Source organism: Balaenoptera physalus (assembly GCF_965194825.1).
Source record: "Balaenoptera physalus genome assembly, chromosome: 12".
Classification (NCBI taxonomy): Eukaryota; Metazoa; Chordata; class Mammalia; order Artiodactyla; family Balaenopteridae; genus Balaenoptera; species Balaenoptera physalus.
Window position 1 is genome coordinate 39273292 of NC_138897.1, and position 16265 is coordinate 39289556.

The 16265-nt window shown below is 38.6% G+C and overlaps 1 long non-coding RNA gene across 1 annotated transcript in view; it reads left to right on the top strand.

Annotated features, from left to right (window-relative positions):
* LOC309639216 overlaps positions 1-16265 on the top strand; it is an 800045-nt gene that overhangs the window by 748986 nt on the left and 34794 nt on the right. The window contains exon 2 of the long non-coding RNA XR_014251521.1: positions 13318-15414. This is a non-coding gene — a long non-coding RNA (uncharacterized lncRNA). The remainder of the gene's footprint in view (positions 1-13317; positions 15415-16265) is intronic.

Sequence of the window (16265 nt, forward strand, 5' to 3'; positions counted from 1 at the left end):
GGATAGAAAGCCCAGAGATAAACCCACGCACATATGGTCACCTTATCTTTGATTAAGGAGGCAAGAATATACAATGGAGAAGAAAAGACAGCCTCTTCAATAAGTGGTGCTGGGAAAACTGTACAGGTACATGTAAAAGAATGAAATTAGAACACTCCCTGACACCATACACAAAAATAAACTCAAAATGGATTAAAGACCTAAATGTAAGCCCAGACACTATCAAACTCTTAGAGGAAAACATAGGCAGAACACTCTATGACATAAATCACACCAAGATCCTTTTTGACCCAGCTCCTAGAGAAATGGAAATAAAAACACAAATAAACAAATGGGATCTAATGAAACTTAAAAGCTTTTGCACAACAAAGGAAACAATAAACAAGATGAAAAGACAACCTTCAGGATGGGAGAAAATATTTGCCAATGAAGCAACTGACAGGATTAATCTCCAAAATTTACAAGCAGCTCATGTAGGTCAATATCAAAAAGAAAACAAACAACCCAATCCAAAAATGGGAAGAAGACCTAAATCGACATTTCTCCAAAGAAGATATACAGATTGCCAACAAACACATGAAAGAATGCTCAACATTATTAATCATTAGAGAAATGCAAATCAAAACTACAATGTGGGGCTTCCCTGGTGGCGCGGTGGTTGAGAGTCTGCCTGCCAATGCAGGGGACACGGGTTCAAGCCCTGGTCTGGGAAGATCCCACATGCCGCGGAGCAACTAGGTCCGTGAGCCACAACTACTGAGCCTGCGCGTCTGGAGCCTGTGCTCCGCAACAAGAGAGGCCGCGATAGTGAGAGGCCCGCACGCCGCGATGAAGAGTGGCCCCCGCTTGCTGCAACTAGAGAAAGCCCTTGCACAGAAACGAAGACCCAACACAGCCAAAAATAAATAAATAAATAAATAAAAAAAAAAAAAAAAAAAAAACTACAATGTGATATCACCTCACACCAGTCAGAATGGCCATCTTTAAAAAATCTACAAACAATAAATGCTGGAGAGGGTATGAGAAAAGCAAACCCTCTTGCACTGTTGGTGGGAATGTAAATTGATATAGCCACTATGTAGAACAGTATGGAGGTTGCTCAAAAAAGGAAAAATAGAATTACCATATGACCCAGCAATCCCACTACTGGGTATATACCCTGAAAAAACCATAATTCAAAAAGAATCATGTACCACAATGTTCATTGCAGCTCTATTTACAATAACCAAGACATGGAAGCAACCTAAGTGTCCATCGACAGATGAATGGATAAAGAAGATGTGGCATTACTGAGCCTGCGTGTCTGGAGCCTGTGCTCTGCAACGAGAGAGGCCGCGATAGCGAGAGGCCCGTGCACCGCGATGAAGAGTGGCCCCGCTCGCCGCAACTAGAGGAAGCCCTCGCACAGAAACGAAGACCCAACACAGCCATAAATAAATAAATAAATAAATAAAATTTAAAAAAAAAAAAAAGAAGATGTGGCACGTATATACAATGGAATATTACTCAGCCATAAAAAGAAACGACATTGAGTTATTTGTAGTGAGGTGGATGGACCTAGAGTCTGTCATACAGAGTGAAGTAAGTCAGAAAGAGAAAAATAAATACCATATGCTAACACATATATATGGAATCAAAAAAAAAATTGTCATGAAGAACCTAGGGGCAGGATGGGAATAAAGATGCAGACCTACTAGAGAATGGACTTGAGGACAGGGGAGAGAGGGAAGGGTAAGCTGGGACAAAGTGGCATGTACATATATACACTACCAAATGCAAAACCGATAGCTAGTGGGAAGCAGTCACATAGCACATGGAGATCAGCTTGGTGCTTTGTGACCACCTAGAGGGGTGGGATAGGGAGAGTGGGAGGGAGGGAGACACAAGAGGTAAGAGATATGGGTATATATGTATATGTATAGCTGATTCACTTTGTTATAAAGCAGAAACTAACACACTATTGTAAAGCAATTATACTCTAATAAAGATGTTGATAAAAAAGTCATTGCACATTGTCTAAACTATATATTTTTTAAATAATTGAATAAAATATTAAACGCAATAAAATTATAATTTAAAAAATAATGGCAATGCACTGTATTAAACTACAAAGAAAAATATTTACAACGTATTGTTAACTAAAAAATTCAGATTCAGTAATGTATAATTCCTACTATTATAGTTACATACCAACGAAAAGTGAAAGAAAATAATATGAAATGTAATCAGCTATTCTGTTAGAATTATCATTTATGTCTTTTAAAATCCATTAAATGCCATTTATGCTTGTGCAATAAAAATATATTTGACTGAGCAATTATCTTGGCCATTATTGCAAATTCTGTAAACAACAAAATACATCTTATTTCACCACACTAAAAAGATAATGAAATCAAAAGGTATTTTGTTTAAATACTCGGAAATTATAGGATGATGCTCAAGTCACTTAAAGGCCCAGAAAGGTTATTTCCTCATTTTCAAAATGGATATGAGAGCTCTTGCCACTCCTATCTCACAGATTTTACACTGCTCAAATAAGGTGATACACATGAAAGTGCTTATTAATCATATTTTCTTAGTCCATTAGGCTGCTATAACAAAATATCATAAACTGGTTCACTTATAAACAGAAAAACATTATTTCTCATGGTTTTGAAGGTTGAGAAGTCCAAGGTAGGGTGCCAGCAGATCCATTGCCTGTGAGGCCTCACTTCCTAGGTGGCAATCTTTCCCTGTCACCTCACAAGGTAGAAAGGAAGAAAGAGAGTGTTCTCATAAACTGAAGATTGAAACAAACAAACGATGAATGATTCAAACAAGGATTTATTCAGCACTTGTTACACATGCAAACTGTGCTTGGCTTGGTGGAGAAGAGAGAAGAAGGGAACGAGAAGAGAAATGATCCTTACATGGAAATCACTGTGTTGGGTGCTTTGCCTACATTGTATAATCTTCCCATCAACCCTCTGTGGTAGTTATTATTATGCCTAATTTCCAAAAGAGAAAACTAAGGTTCTTAAACTCAAATGAACTCATACAAGGTTACTCATCTGGGAAGTGGCAGAGCAATAGCACAAATTCATATCTACATAACTCAGCAGCCCATGTTCTTTATATTACAACATCTACCTTCCAAAGAGAAACTCGATTACTTTTAAGCTACAAAACAGCAAAAATATCAGTTTGGGAACAATTTTTTAAAATAGTTTTATTGAGATAACATTGACATACAATAAAGTACATACTTAAAGAGTAGAATTTGACCCATTTTAACAGGTCTATGCCTGTGAAACCATTATCATAATCAATAAATGAACACCCCAAAGTAATCATCCCCAAATTTTCTCAGGATTATTTGAAATTCTTTTCTCCTTTCCCTCTCTTCACCCCCAAGTAATCACTGATCTACTTTTCCTCATTAGAGATTAATTTACATTTTCTAGAACTGCATATAAATAGAATCACACAGTATGTAGCTTTGTTTGTCTGACTTCTTTCATACAGCATAATTATTTTGAGATTTATCCGTGTTATTACATGTATCAACAGTTTATTCCATTTTATTACTAAGTAATGTTCTATAGTATGGATATACTATAAATTGTTTGTTCATTCATCTGTTGTTTCTAGTTTTTGGCTACTACAAATAAAGCTGCTATGAAAATTTGTGTAAATCTTAAATGAATGTATGCTTTCTTTTTTTTTTTTCCTTGTTTAAATACCTAAGAGTGGAATAGTTGGATCATATGGGAGGTACGTTTTTCACTTTTTAAAACACTGTTAAACTGTTTTACAATGTAATTATACCATGTCACATTCCCAGCAGCAGTACGTGAGAGTTCGAGTTGTTCCACATCCTTGCTAACACTTGATATTGTCAGTTTTTTCATTTAGCCATTTTAATGGGAGTGTAGTGGTATCTTACTAAGGTCTTCATTTGAATCTCCCTGATGAATAATGATGTTGAACATCTTTTAATGTGCTTATTTGCCATTTGTACATCTTCTATAGTAAAGTGTCTTTAGAATCTCTTGCTCTGGGGCTTCCCTGGTGGCACAGTGGTTAAGAATCTGCCTGCCAATGCAGGGGACATGGGTTCAAGCCCTGGTTTGGGAAGATCCCACTTGCCGTGGAGCAACTAAGCTTGTGCACCACAACTACTGAGCCTGAGCTCTAGAGCCTGTGAGCCACAACTACTGAGGCCACATGCCACAACTGCTGAAGCCTGCATGCCTAGATCCCATGCTCTGCAACAAGAGAAGCCACCACAATGAGAAGCCCGTGCACCACAATGAAGAGTAGCCCCCGCTCACTGCAACTAGAGAAAACCAGTGTGCAGCAACAAAGACCCAACACAGCAAAAAATAAATAAATAAATAAATTTAAAAAGAAAAAAAAAATCTCTTGTTCTTTTTAAAAAAAAAATTGAGTGTTTTCCTCTTATTGAGATGTAAGAGTATATATTCTAGATACAAAATCCTTTATTAAATATATGGTTTTTGCTATGTTTTTAACCAAAATGTGTCTTTGCCTTTTTATTTTCATAAGTGTCTTCTGAAGAGCTAAAGCTTTAAATTTTGATGAAGTCAATTTTTTTTTTACTTTAACGCTCTTTATTTCATGCCTTGTGTGTGGTATTTAAGAATTCTTTGCCAAACTGAATGTCACTAAGATTTTTTCCTGTTTTAATTTTGATGTTTCATAGTTTTAGCTATTACATTTAGGAACAAAATCCATTTCAAGTTAATTTTTCTATACGGTATTAGGTAAAAATTGAGGGTATTTTTTGTATTGTTTTTTGCTTGTTTGTTTGTGTACATATAGCTGTAAAATTATTCCAGCACTATTTGTTGAAAAGATTATCCTTTCCTCACTGAGTTTCTTTGGCACCTCTGTCAAAAATAAATTAACCATATATGTGTGCATCTGCCGTAAAGAGAAACACTAAGTTTCTTCTTTTTTTAACCCATCAACACACAGCTTTATTTAAAAAATTACTCAAGGTGATTCAATAGAAAATAAAAACAAGTCCAAGTAAATAGAAAGACATGAAATAAAGTATACAGTGGCAGTAAAGAAAGAGCTAGAAAGAAATTCAGAGAAGCTGCTTGGAATTCGATTCTCTCTCATATGACAAAGACTTAATAAAGTCTTTCCTACTTTTTGATTGATAAAATTTCTCACAGTACAATCCTAAAAAATGTAAAAAATTACATACCTACAGGAAATATTTTTGTCTGGAAATATTTTTGTTTTGGTATCCATCCAGCAGAGTCTGGATATTGTTAGAATTTAGGTTATTTCTTGTAACCTAATCTGTGTGTGGTTTGTTTTGAACCAGCATGCTATCATCCTTATCAGGTTTATGTATAATTCAATCAATACCATGGGTCACAGTATTTGATGATTACGATAAAAAAAAAGAGATCTATTTTGCTGTTCTTTGTGAAGATACTTTCATTATCACGTCAGTCAGTTACAAGAGTTTATGGGACCATTTACACCCAATGGACGCTTTAAACATATGATTTTATGACAACTAAACACCAAGATAAGTGAAAACATTTTAGAAAGATATTAGGATACTTTCCTTGGTATTTGATTGATATGAATTGGGGCCATAAGAAGGGTTTTCCTTTGTACAGTCCTGCCTGTTACAAGGCACTGGAGAAATGGAGCTGAGATGGAGTGTTCCAAATAGCTAATGGCCTAGCTTGCTCACTCAGTAACAGCAAGGTCCCCAAAGCTAAAAACAAAAAATGAAAACCAAGCAAATGAATTTTTAAATAATGTTCATATACTTCAGGTCAATTAGACAAATATTTATTGGACACTCTCCATAAGACTATGAATATATCTGGTCAATGGGTACCCCTCTTCTCTCAAATAGTAACCCCATGGCCTATAGTTCCACAACAGTATCATTCTTTTTTTTTTTAACATCTTTATTGCAGTATAATTGCTTTACAATGGTGTGTTAGTTTCTGCTTTATAACAAAGTGAATCAGTTATACATATACATATGTTCCCATATCTCTTCCCTCTTGCGTCTCCCTCCCTCCCACCCTCCCTATCCCACCCCTATAGGTGGTCACAAAGCACCGAGCTGATCTCCCTGTGCTATGCGGTGCTTCCCACTAGCTATCTATTTTATGTTTGGTAGTGTATATATGTCCATGCCACTCCTCACTTTGTCACAGCTTACCCTTCCCCCTCCCCATATCCGCAAGTCCATTCTCCAGTAGGTCTGTGTCTTTGTTCCTGTCTTGCCCCTAGGTTCTTCGTGACCTTTTTTTTTTTTTTCTTAGATTCCATATATATGTGTTAGCATACAGTATTTGTTTTTCTCTTTCTGACTTACTTCACTCTGTATGACAGACTCTAGGTCCATCCACCTCATTACAAATAACTCCATTTCGTTTCATTTTATGGCTGAGTAATATTCCATTGTATATATGTGTCACATCTTCTTTATCCATTCATCTGTTGATGGACACTTAGGTCGCTTCCATGTCCTGGCTATTGTAAATAGAGCTGCAATGAACATTGTGGTACATGACTCTTTTTGAATTATGTTTTTTTCAGGGTATATGCCCAAGTGGTGGGATTGCAGGGTTGTATGGTAGTTCTATTTTTAGTTCTTTAAGGAACCTCCATACTGTTCTCCATAGTGGCTGTATCAATTTACATTCCCACCAACAGTGCAAGAGTGTTCCCTTTTCTCCACACCCTCTCCAGCATTTATTGTTTCTAGATTTTTTGATGATGGCCATTCTGACTGGTGTGAGATGATACCTCATTGTAGTTTTCATTTGCATTTCTCTAATGATTAAGGGTGTTGAGCATTCTTTCATGTGTCTGTTGGCCATCTGTATATCTTCTTTGGAGAAATGTCTATTTAGGTCTTCTGCCCATTTTTGGATTGGGTTGTTTGTTTTTTTGTTATTGAGCTGCATGAGCTGCTTGTAAATCTTGGAGATGAATCCTTTGTCAGTTGCTTCATTTGCAAATATTTTCTCCCATTCTGAGGGTTGTCTTTTGGTCTTGTTTATGGTTTCCTTTGCTGTGCAAAAGCTTTTAAGTTTCATTAGGTCCCATTTGTTTATTTTTGTTTTTCTTTCCATTTCTCTAGGAGCTGGGTCAAAAAGGATCTTGCTGCAATTTATGTCATAGAGTGTTCTGCCTATGTTTTCCTCTAAGAGTTTGATAGTGTCTGGGCTTACATTTAGGTCTTTAATCCATTTTGAGTTTATTTGTGTGTATGGTGTCAGGGAGTGTTCTAATTTCATACTTTTACATGTACCTGTCCAATTTTCCCAGCACCACTTATTGAAGAGACTGTCTTTTCTCCACTGTATATGCTTGCCTCCTTTATCAAAGATAAGGTGACCATATGTGCGTGGGTTTATCTCTGGGCTTTCTATCCTGTTCCATTGATCTATATTTCTGTTTTTGTGCCAGTATCAAACTGTCTTGATTACTGTAGCTTTGTAATATAATCTGAAATCAGGGAGCCTGATTCCTCCAGCTCCATTTTTCATTCTCAAGATTGCTTTGGCTATTCAGGGTCTTTTGTGTTTCCATACAAATTGTGAAATTTTTTGTTCTAGTTCTGTGAAAAATGCCAGTGCTAGTTTGATAGAGATTACATTGAATCTGTAGATTGCTTTGGGTAGTATTGTCATTTTCACAATGTTGATTCTTCCAATCCAAGAACATCGTATATCTCTCCATCTATTTGTATCATCTTATTGTCTTATAATCATCGTATTGTCTTATAATTTTCTGCCTACAGGTCTTTCATCTGCTTAGGTAGGTTTATTCTTAGATATTTTATTCTTTTTGTTGCAATGGTAAATGGGAGTGTTTTCTTAATTTCACTTTCAGATTTTTCATCATTAATGTATAGGAATGCCAGAGATTTCTGTGCATTAATTTTGTATCCTGCTATTTTACCAAATTCATTGATTACCTCTAGTAGTTTTCTGGTAGCATCTTTATGATTCTCTATGTATGGTATAATGTCATCTGCAAAGAGTGACAGCTTTACTTCTTCTTTTCCACTTTGGATTCCTTTTATTTCTTTTTCTTCTCTGATTGCTGTGGCTAAAACTTCCAAAACTATGTTGAATAATTGTGGGGAGAGCGGGCAACCTTGTCTTATTCCTGATCTTAGTGGAAATGGTTTCAGTTTTTCATGATTGAGGACAATGTTGGCTGTGGGTTTGTCATATATGGCCTTTATTATGTTGAGGAAAGTTCCCTCTATGCCTACTTTCTGCAGGGCTTTTATCATAAATGGGTGTTGAATTTTGTTGAAAGCTTTCTCTGCATCAATTGAGATGATCATATGCTTTTTCTCCTTCAATTTGTTAATATGGTGTATCACATTGATTAATTTGTGTATATTGAAGAATCCTTGCATTCCAGGAATAAACCTCACTTGATCATAGTGTATGATCCTTTTAATGTGCTGAATTCTGTTTGCTAGTATATTGTTGAGGATTTTTGCATCTACGTTCATCAGTGATATTGGCCTGTAGTTTTCTTTCTTTGTGACATCTTTGTCTGGTTTTGGTATCAGGGTTATGGTGGCCTTGTAGAATGAGTTGGGAGTGTTCCTCTTTCTGCTATATTTTGGAAGAGTTTGAGAATGATAGGTGTTAGCTCTTCTTTAAATGTTTCATAGAATTTGCCTGTGAAGCCATCTGGTCCTGGGCTTTCGTTTGTTGGAAGATTTTTAATCACAGTTTCAATTTCAGTGCTTGTGATTGGTCTGTTCATATTTTCTATTTCTTCCTGGTTCAGCCCCAGAAGGTTGTGCATTTCTAAGAATTTGTCCATTTCTTCCAGGTTGTCCATTTTATTGGCATAGAGTTGTTTGTAGTAATCTCTCATGATCCTTTGTATTACTGCAGTCTCAGTTGTTACTTCTCCTTTTTCATTTCTAATTCTATTGATTTGAGTATTCTCCATTTTTCTCTTGATGAGTCTGGCTAATGGTTTATCAATTTTGTTTATCTTGTCAAAGAACCAGCTTTTAGTTTCATTGATTTTTGCTATTGTTTCCTTCATTTCTTTATCATTTATTTCTGATCTGATCTTTATGATTTCTTTCCTTCTGCTATCTTTGGGGTTTATTTGTTCTTCTTTCTCTAATTGCTTTAGGTGCAAGGTTCGGTTGTTTATTTTAGAGGTTTCCTGTTTCTTAAGGTAGGATTTTATTGCTATAAACTTCCCTCTTAGAACTGCTTTTACTGCAAACCATAGGTTTGGCATCATCGTGTCTCCATTGTCATTTGTTTCTAGGTATTTTTTGATTTCCTCTTTGATTTCTTCAGTGATCACTTGGTTATTAAGTAGTGTATTGTGTAGCCTCCATGTGTTTGTATTTTTTACAGATCTTTTCCTGTAACTGATATCTAGTCTCATAGCGTTGTGGTCAGAAAAGACACTTGATATGATTTCAATTTTCTTAAATTTACCAAGGCTTGATTTGTGACCCAAGATATGATCTATCCTGGAGAATGTTCCATGAGCACTTGAGAAGAATGTGTATTCTGTTGTTTTTGGATGGAATGTCCTATAAATATCATTTAAGTCCATCTTATTTAATGTATCATTTAAAGTTTGCGTTTCCTTATTTATTTTCATTTTGGATGATCTGTCCATTGGTGAAAGTGGCATGTTAAAGTCCCCTACTATGATTGTGTTAGTGTTGATTTCCCCTTTATGGCTCTTAGTATTTGCCTTATGTATTGAGGTGCTCCTATGCTGGGTGCATAAATGTTTACAATTGTTACATCTTCTTCTTGGATTGATCCCTTGATCATTATGTAGTGTCCTTCTTTGTCTCTTGTAATAGTCTTTATTTTAAAGTCTATTTTGTCTGATATGAGAATTGCAACTCCAGCTTTCTTTTGATTTCCATTTGCATGGAATATCTTTTTCCATCCCCTCACTTTCAGTCTGTATGTGTCCCTAGGTCTGAAGTGGGTCTCTTGTAGACAGCATATATATGGGTCTTGTTTTTGTATCCATTCAGCCAGTCTGTGTCTTTCGGTGGGAGCATTTAATCCATTTACATTTAAGGCAATTATCGATATGTATGTTCCTATTCCCATTTTATTAATTGTTTTTGGTTTGTTATTGTAGGTCTTTTCCTTCTGTTGTGTTTCCTGCCTAGAGAAGTTCCTTTAGCATTTATTGTAAATCTGGTTTGGTGGTGTTGAACTCTCTCAGCTTTTGCTTGTCTGTAAATATTTTAATTTCTCCATCAAATCTGAATGAGATCCTTGCTGGGTAGAGTAATCTTGGTTGTAGGTTTTTCTCCTTCATCACTTTAAATATGTCCTGCCACTCCCTTCTGGCTTGCGGAGTTTCTGCTGAAAGATCAGCTGTTAACCTGATGGGGATTCCCTTGTGTGTTATTTGTTGTTTTTCTCTTGCTGCTTTTAATATATTTTCTTTGTATTTAATTTTTGATAGTTTGATTAATATGTGTCTTGGCATGTTTCTCCTTGGATTTATCCTGTATGGGACTCTCTGTGCTTCCTGTACTTGATTAACTATTTCCATTCCCATATTAGGGAAGTGTTCAACTATAATCTCTTCAAATATTTTCTCAATCCCTTTCTTTTTCTCTTCTTCTTCTGGGACCCCTATAATTCGAATGTTAGTGCATTTAATGTTTTCCCAGAGGTCTCTGAGACTGTCCTCAGTTCGTTTCATTCTTTTTTCTTTATTCTGCTTTGCAGTAGTTATTTCCACTATTTTATCTTCCAGGTCACTTATCCGTTCTTCTGCCTCAGTTATTCTGCTATTGATCCCTTCTAGAGAATTTTTAATTTCATTTATTGTGTTGTTCATCATTGTTTGTTTGCTTTTTAGTTCTTCTAGGTCCTTGTTAAACGTTTCTTGTATTTTCTCTCTTCTATTTCCAAGATTTTGGATCATCTTTACTATGATTATTCTGAATTTTTTTTCAGGTAGACTGCCTATTTCCTCTTCATTTGTTAGGTCTGGTGGGTTTTTACCTTGCTCCTTCATCTGCTGTGTGTTTTTCTGTCTTCTCATTTTGCTTAACTTACTGTGTTTGGAGTCTCCTTTTCACAGGCTGCAGGTTAGTAGTTCCCATTGTTTTTGGTGTCTATCCCCGGTGGCTAAGGTTGGTTCAGTGGGTTGTTTAGGCTTCCTGGTGGAGGGGACTAGTGCCTGTGTTCTGGTGGATAAGGCTGGATCTTGTCTTTCTGGTGGGCAGCTCCATGTCTGGTGGTGTGTTTTGGGGTGTCTGTGGCCTTATTATGATTTTAGGCAGCCTCTCTTCTAATGGATTGGGCTGGGTTCCTGTCTTGCTAGTTGTTTGGCATAGGGTGTCCAGCACTGTAGCTTGCTGGTCGTTGAGTCAAGCTGGGTCTTGGCATTGAGATGGAGATCTCTGGGAGTTTTTTGCCATTTGATATTATGTGGAGCTGGGAGGTCTCTTGTGGACCAGTGTCGTGAAGTTGGCTCTCCCACCTCAGAGGCACAGCACTGAGTCCTGGCTGGAGCACCAAGAGTCTTTCATCCACATGGCTCAGAATAAAAGGGAGAAAAACTAGAAAGAAAGAGGATAAAATAAAATAAAATAAAATAAAATAAAATAAAATAAAATAAAATAAAAAAGTTATTAAAATAAAAAATAAAAAATAATTATTAAGAAAAAAATTTTTTAAAGTAAAAATAAACAAAAACGGATGGACAGAAGCCTAGGACAAATGGTGAAAGTAAAGCTATACAGACAAAATCACTCAAAGAAGCATACACATACACACTCACAAAAAGAGAAAAAGGGGGAAAAATAATATATCTTTGCTCCTAAAGTCCACCTCCTCAATTTGGCATGATTCGTTGTCTATTCAGGTATTCCACAGATGCAGGGTACGTCAAGTTGATTGTGGGGCTTTAATCCGCTTCTCCTGAGGCTGCTTGGAGAAATTTCCCTTTCTCTTCTTTGTTCGCACAGCTCCCAGGGTTCAGCTTTGGATTTGGACCCGCCTCTGCGTGTATGTCGCCTGAGGGCGTGTGTTGTTCCCTTAGCCAGGACAGGGTTAAAGGAGCAGCTGCTTTGGGGGCTATGCCTCACTCAGGCTTGGGGGAGGGAAGGGTATGGATGTGGGGTGAGCCAGTGGGGGCAGAGGCCAGTGTGACGTTGCACCGGCCTGATGCGTGCCCTGCGTTCTCTCAGGGAAGTTGTCCCTGGATCATGGGACCCTGGCAGTGGCAGGCTGCACAGGCTCCCAGGAGGGGAGGTGTGGATAGTGACCTGTGCTTGCACACAGGCTTCTTGGTGGCTGCAGCAGCAGCCTTAGCGTCCCATGCCCGTCTCTGGGGTCCGCGCTGATAGCTGTGGCCTGTGCCCGTCTCTGGAGCTCCTTTAAGTGGAGCTCTGAATCCCCTCTCCTCACGCAACAGGAAACAAAGAGGGAAGAAAAAGTCTCTTGCCTCTTCAGCAATTCCAGACATTTTTCCGGACTCCCTCCCGGTTAGCTGTGGCACACTAACCCCCTTCAGGCTGTGTTCACGCCGCCAACCCCAGTCCTTTCCCTGGGATACGACCTCTGAAGTGGAGCCTCAGCTCCCAGCCCCCACCCGTCCCAGCGGGTGAGCAGACAAACCTCTCGGGCTGGTGAGTGCTGGTCGGCACCAATCCTTTGTGCGGGAATCTCTCCACTTTGCCCTCCGCACCCCTGTGGCTGTGCTCTCCTCTACGGCTCTGAAGCTCCCCCCTCTGCCACCCGCAGTCTCCGCCTGTGAAGGGGCTTACTAGTGTGTGGAAACCTTTCCTCCTTCACAGCTCCCTCCCACTGGTGCATGTCCCGTCCCTATTCTTTGCCTCTGTTTTTTCTTTTTTCTTTTGCCCTACCCAGGTACGTGGGGAGTTTCTTGCCTTTTGGGAGGTCTGAGGTCTTCTGCCAGAGTTCAGTAGGTGTTCTATAGGAGCAGAACCACATGTAGATATATTTCTGATGTATCTGTGGGGAGGAAGGTTATCTCTGTGTCTTACTCTTCCGCCATCTTGAAGCTCTCTCCCCAGTATCATTCTTTTGAGTCATGAGATGATTTTGGCTTACAGTCATTTAAAATGCAAGCCACTCCAGCAGAAGAAATTTAAATATGAACTTCATATTAGATAATACTATTATATCAACGTTAAATTTCTTGATGTTGAGAATTGAACTATGGTTATGTGAAAAAAAATTCCACATTCTTAGGGAATATGTGCTGAAGGAATGATGAGTCATGACCTCTGCAAATTTCTTTCAAATGGTTCAACAGGATGATAATAATTATAAGAATGCTCTATATATTTTATATGATGGAAAGAGCAAATGTGGCAAAATGTTAACATTGGGTTGAATTTAGGTGAAGGATATATGGGCATAAAATATAGGGTTCTTAAAACTTTTCTGTAGATATGAAAGTATTTTTAATAAAAATTTAATTGAGCGGAATTAAGTCTCTGTCTGATTAAAGAAGAACCCATATAAAATGGTACCCAGGTGGTACCTAAAGGAGCAATTGGTCTCTCAATGCTCCTTAGTGATTTCTTTCTTTATACCTCATTATTGCTGTATTGCATTTCTTCCAGTGGTTGTAAATTTCTAGCACACTCCTCAGAATCCCTAATTCTATCTATCCTAGTCACTCTGAACACATGACTCAGTGGCATTTCTTCACCTCTAGGTTAACCTGTCAGCAATATCTATTCTAACTACTGTCCCAGAAGAAATGTCTCCACCCTCCACCCCCTCCAAATGCAACCACATATTTTCCCTCCTGCAAGATCATCAGTGATGCTCACCCTTCCTGCCCCTCAGCCTCCTGCTGTTTACCCTCTCTTCCTGACCCTTGCCTGCTTCCCAGCATATATGTGTATATATGACCTCCTTTCACAATTTTTAAAGTATAAAGGTGACAATGAGCTGCTCCCCACCAAGAACTTGGAGGGAAAAAAAAAAGAAATGAGCTAAACTATGATCGTATATGGATCACATGTTAACAGATTGAAGTGGAAACCTACAAAGTTACCTTAAATTGACAGAATGGTTCTAAAGCCATCCATAAAGACGTGGCTAAAATGAGATTAGTAATATTCACAAATATATTGAAACAATATGGTAATTACTTGAAAGATTAGTTTAGAAATATAGCAGAGGAAAAACAAAAACAAAACTATAGTGATAGAAAGCAGATCAGTGGTTGCCATGGGCTGGGAGTGGAGGGGGTGAAGGGAATTGACTGTAAAGGTCACAGAGAACATTTAGGGTGATGGAAATGTTCTAGATCTTGATCATTTTGGTGGTACATGACTACACACATTTGTCAAAACTCATTAAATTGTACTTTTAAAATTGGTTAATTTTACTGTAGATAAAATATAACTCAACAAAGATAATTTTAAAATTGAAGTTATTACATATAACAGTGTTTACTAGTGTTTATTAGTAGCAACAAGATTGGGAGGACATATATCACAATTGATTACTACACACCTGTGAGCACGACACCTTGTCTGTGATGTCGAATAACAAGCATATGTGCTCCCTCCTGCTACACCCTCAGGGTCAACATGCCCTTCCCAGTCTGTGCTAGTTGCTTTGAAACTGCTTTCCTCTGGGAGCTTCTAGTTCTACACAGAAGCCTTGCTGCATGGTATCATAATAAAATTATCCTTCACTTTATTTGAATATATTGAGAATGCCCCTCTTATTCAGAGTGTACTCATGGCATTATAGCTTTTTCAAAGAGATAAAAGGACACGTACAAACCTTTTATTTGTTATCAGCTATTAACTCACCCACACTGGGCTTAAAATTACCAGTAACAGTGGGAGGAGTCTGTCCTTCACTTTTCTTCTTCTATTTCTCAGGTGGGAGAGGGGGAGAAGACAAAGAAAAAAATGATCTAATTGCATCCAGAATGGATTTTTCTCTTTTGTTAGGCTCAAGTAACACACCCAGGAAATTCTAAATCCTAGAAGCTCGCTGTCAGCATCTGGTTCCCCAGAGACCAAGAGAATGCTTTCATTTAGCTGAAGGTTGCTATAGGCAGCCATCCATCCTCCTGGGAAAATACATCATTTTTTGAAAAAGTGTGAAAATGACTGCTAAAGGAAGGCGAAGCCCTAGTTACATGCCTCATTTCAGAGCCTTCAGCCCCAGCTGCAGCAGCCAAATAAGACAGTGATGACCCTGGGGATTCAGGAATTCAGTTTCTGTCTGACATCCTCACAACCCCTGGGCCAAATTGAGGAAGAACTGCTACTATCACCAGCTCAGAAAAGTCATCAATGGCAGAGACCCAATCTTGGCTCCAAAAGAGGTTTTGCCAGCCCATCACTCAGCTTCCACAGGCTGGACACTTCAGAGAACTGTGAGTGAACGCTGTCATAAAAGATGGCTCTAGACAAACAGCTGCAGGAAAAGCAAATCTCTTCTTCTTGCCTCAGCATCCAGCTAAACTGCCCAGCCCTGCCTGTCTGTGCTTCAGCTTAGTTCAATTCCTGACCCTGCATCCCTGACCCCCATCTGCCCCTTACCGTTTCTGCCAACTCCCTCCCCACCTCACCCCACATCCTGGCAACACCAAGACTGAACAGGTGCAGGCCCAACATGATTCAATCCCACTTTGTTATTCATAAATATGTTCATAGACCCTTACTCTTGCCTAAGTTTGCAAATAGTACTTTATTATATCACTTCTGCCATAAACGCAGTAAATTCTAAAGGGAAAAATTTCAGTGTCCCCTTCAGACCTTCCACAAGAATACTGGGTACAGGATAATGAGAGAAAGGAAACACTCAACATTCTGAGCTGCAAATGCTGGGTGGGCAGCAGATCTACATACAAGCTAAACCACATCACAAGGTCTTTTGCACCTGCTTCTCAGCACGTACGATTCAACTTTGTGCCTTAAGCCAGGTGCAAGTGGCCAGGGAGCTCCAGAATCCTTCACAAACACAGAAGGCTGCAACTATTACATCTCAGAGCCTGAGGCTCCTACACCACTACCACCTGTTCTAGGCAGGCCCGTCCCAGCTCTACTGCATCAAGGGTGCATCAAGATCCCCCAGTGATCAGCTGCTTCCTGAGCCCACTTGGACATGGGGAGGCACAGCAGACCCCTTCATGTTAAAGGGGGCCCAGACCTCACATACGTACTTAGCAATTTGGCTGAAATGGAAACATTCCAGTGAAGAAGACCTATAGAAGCCCGAGGTACA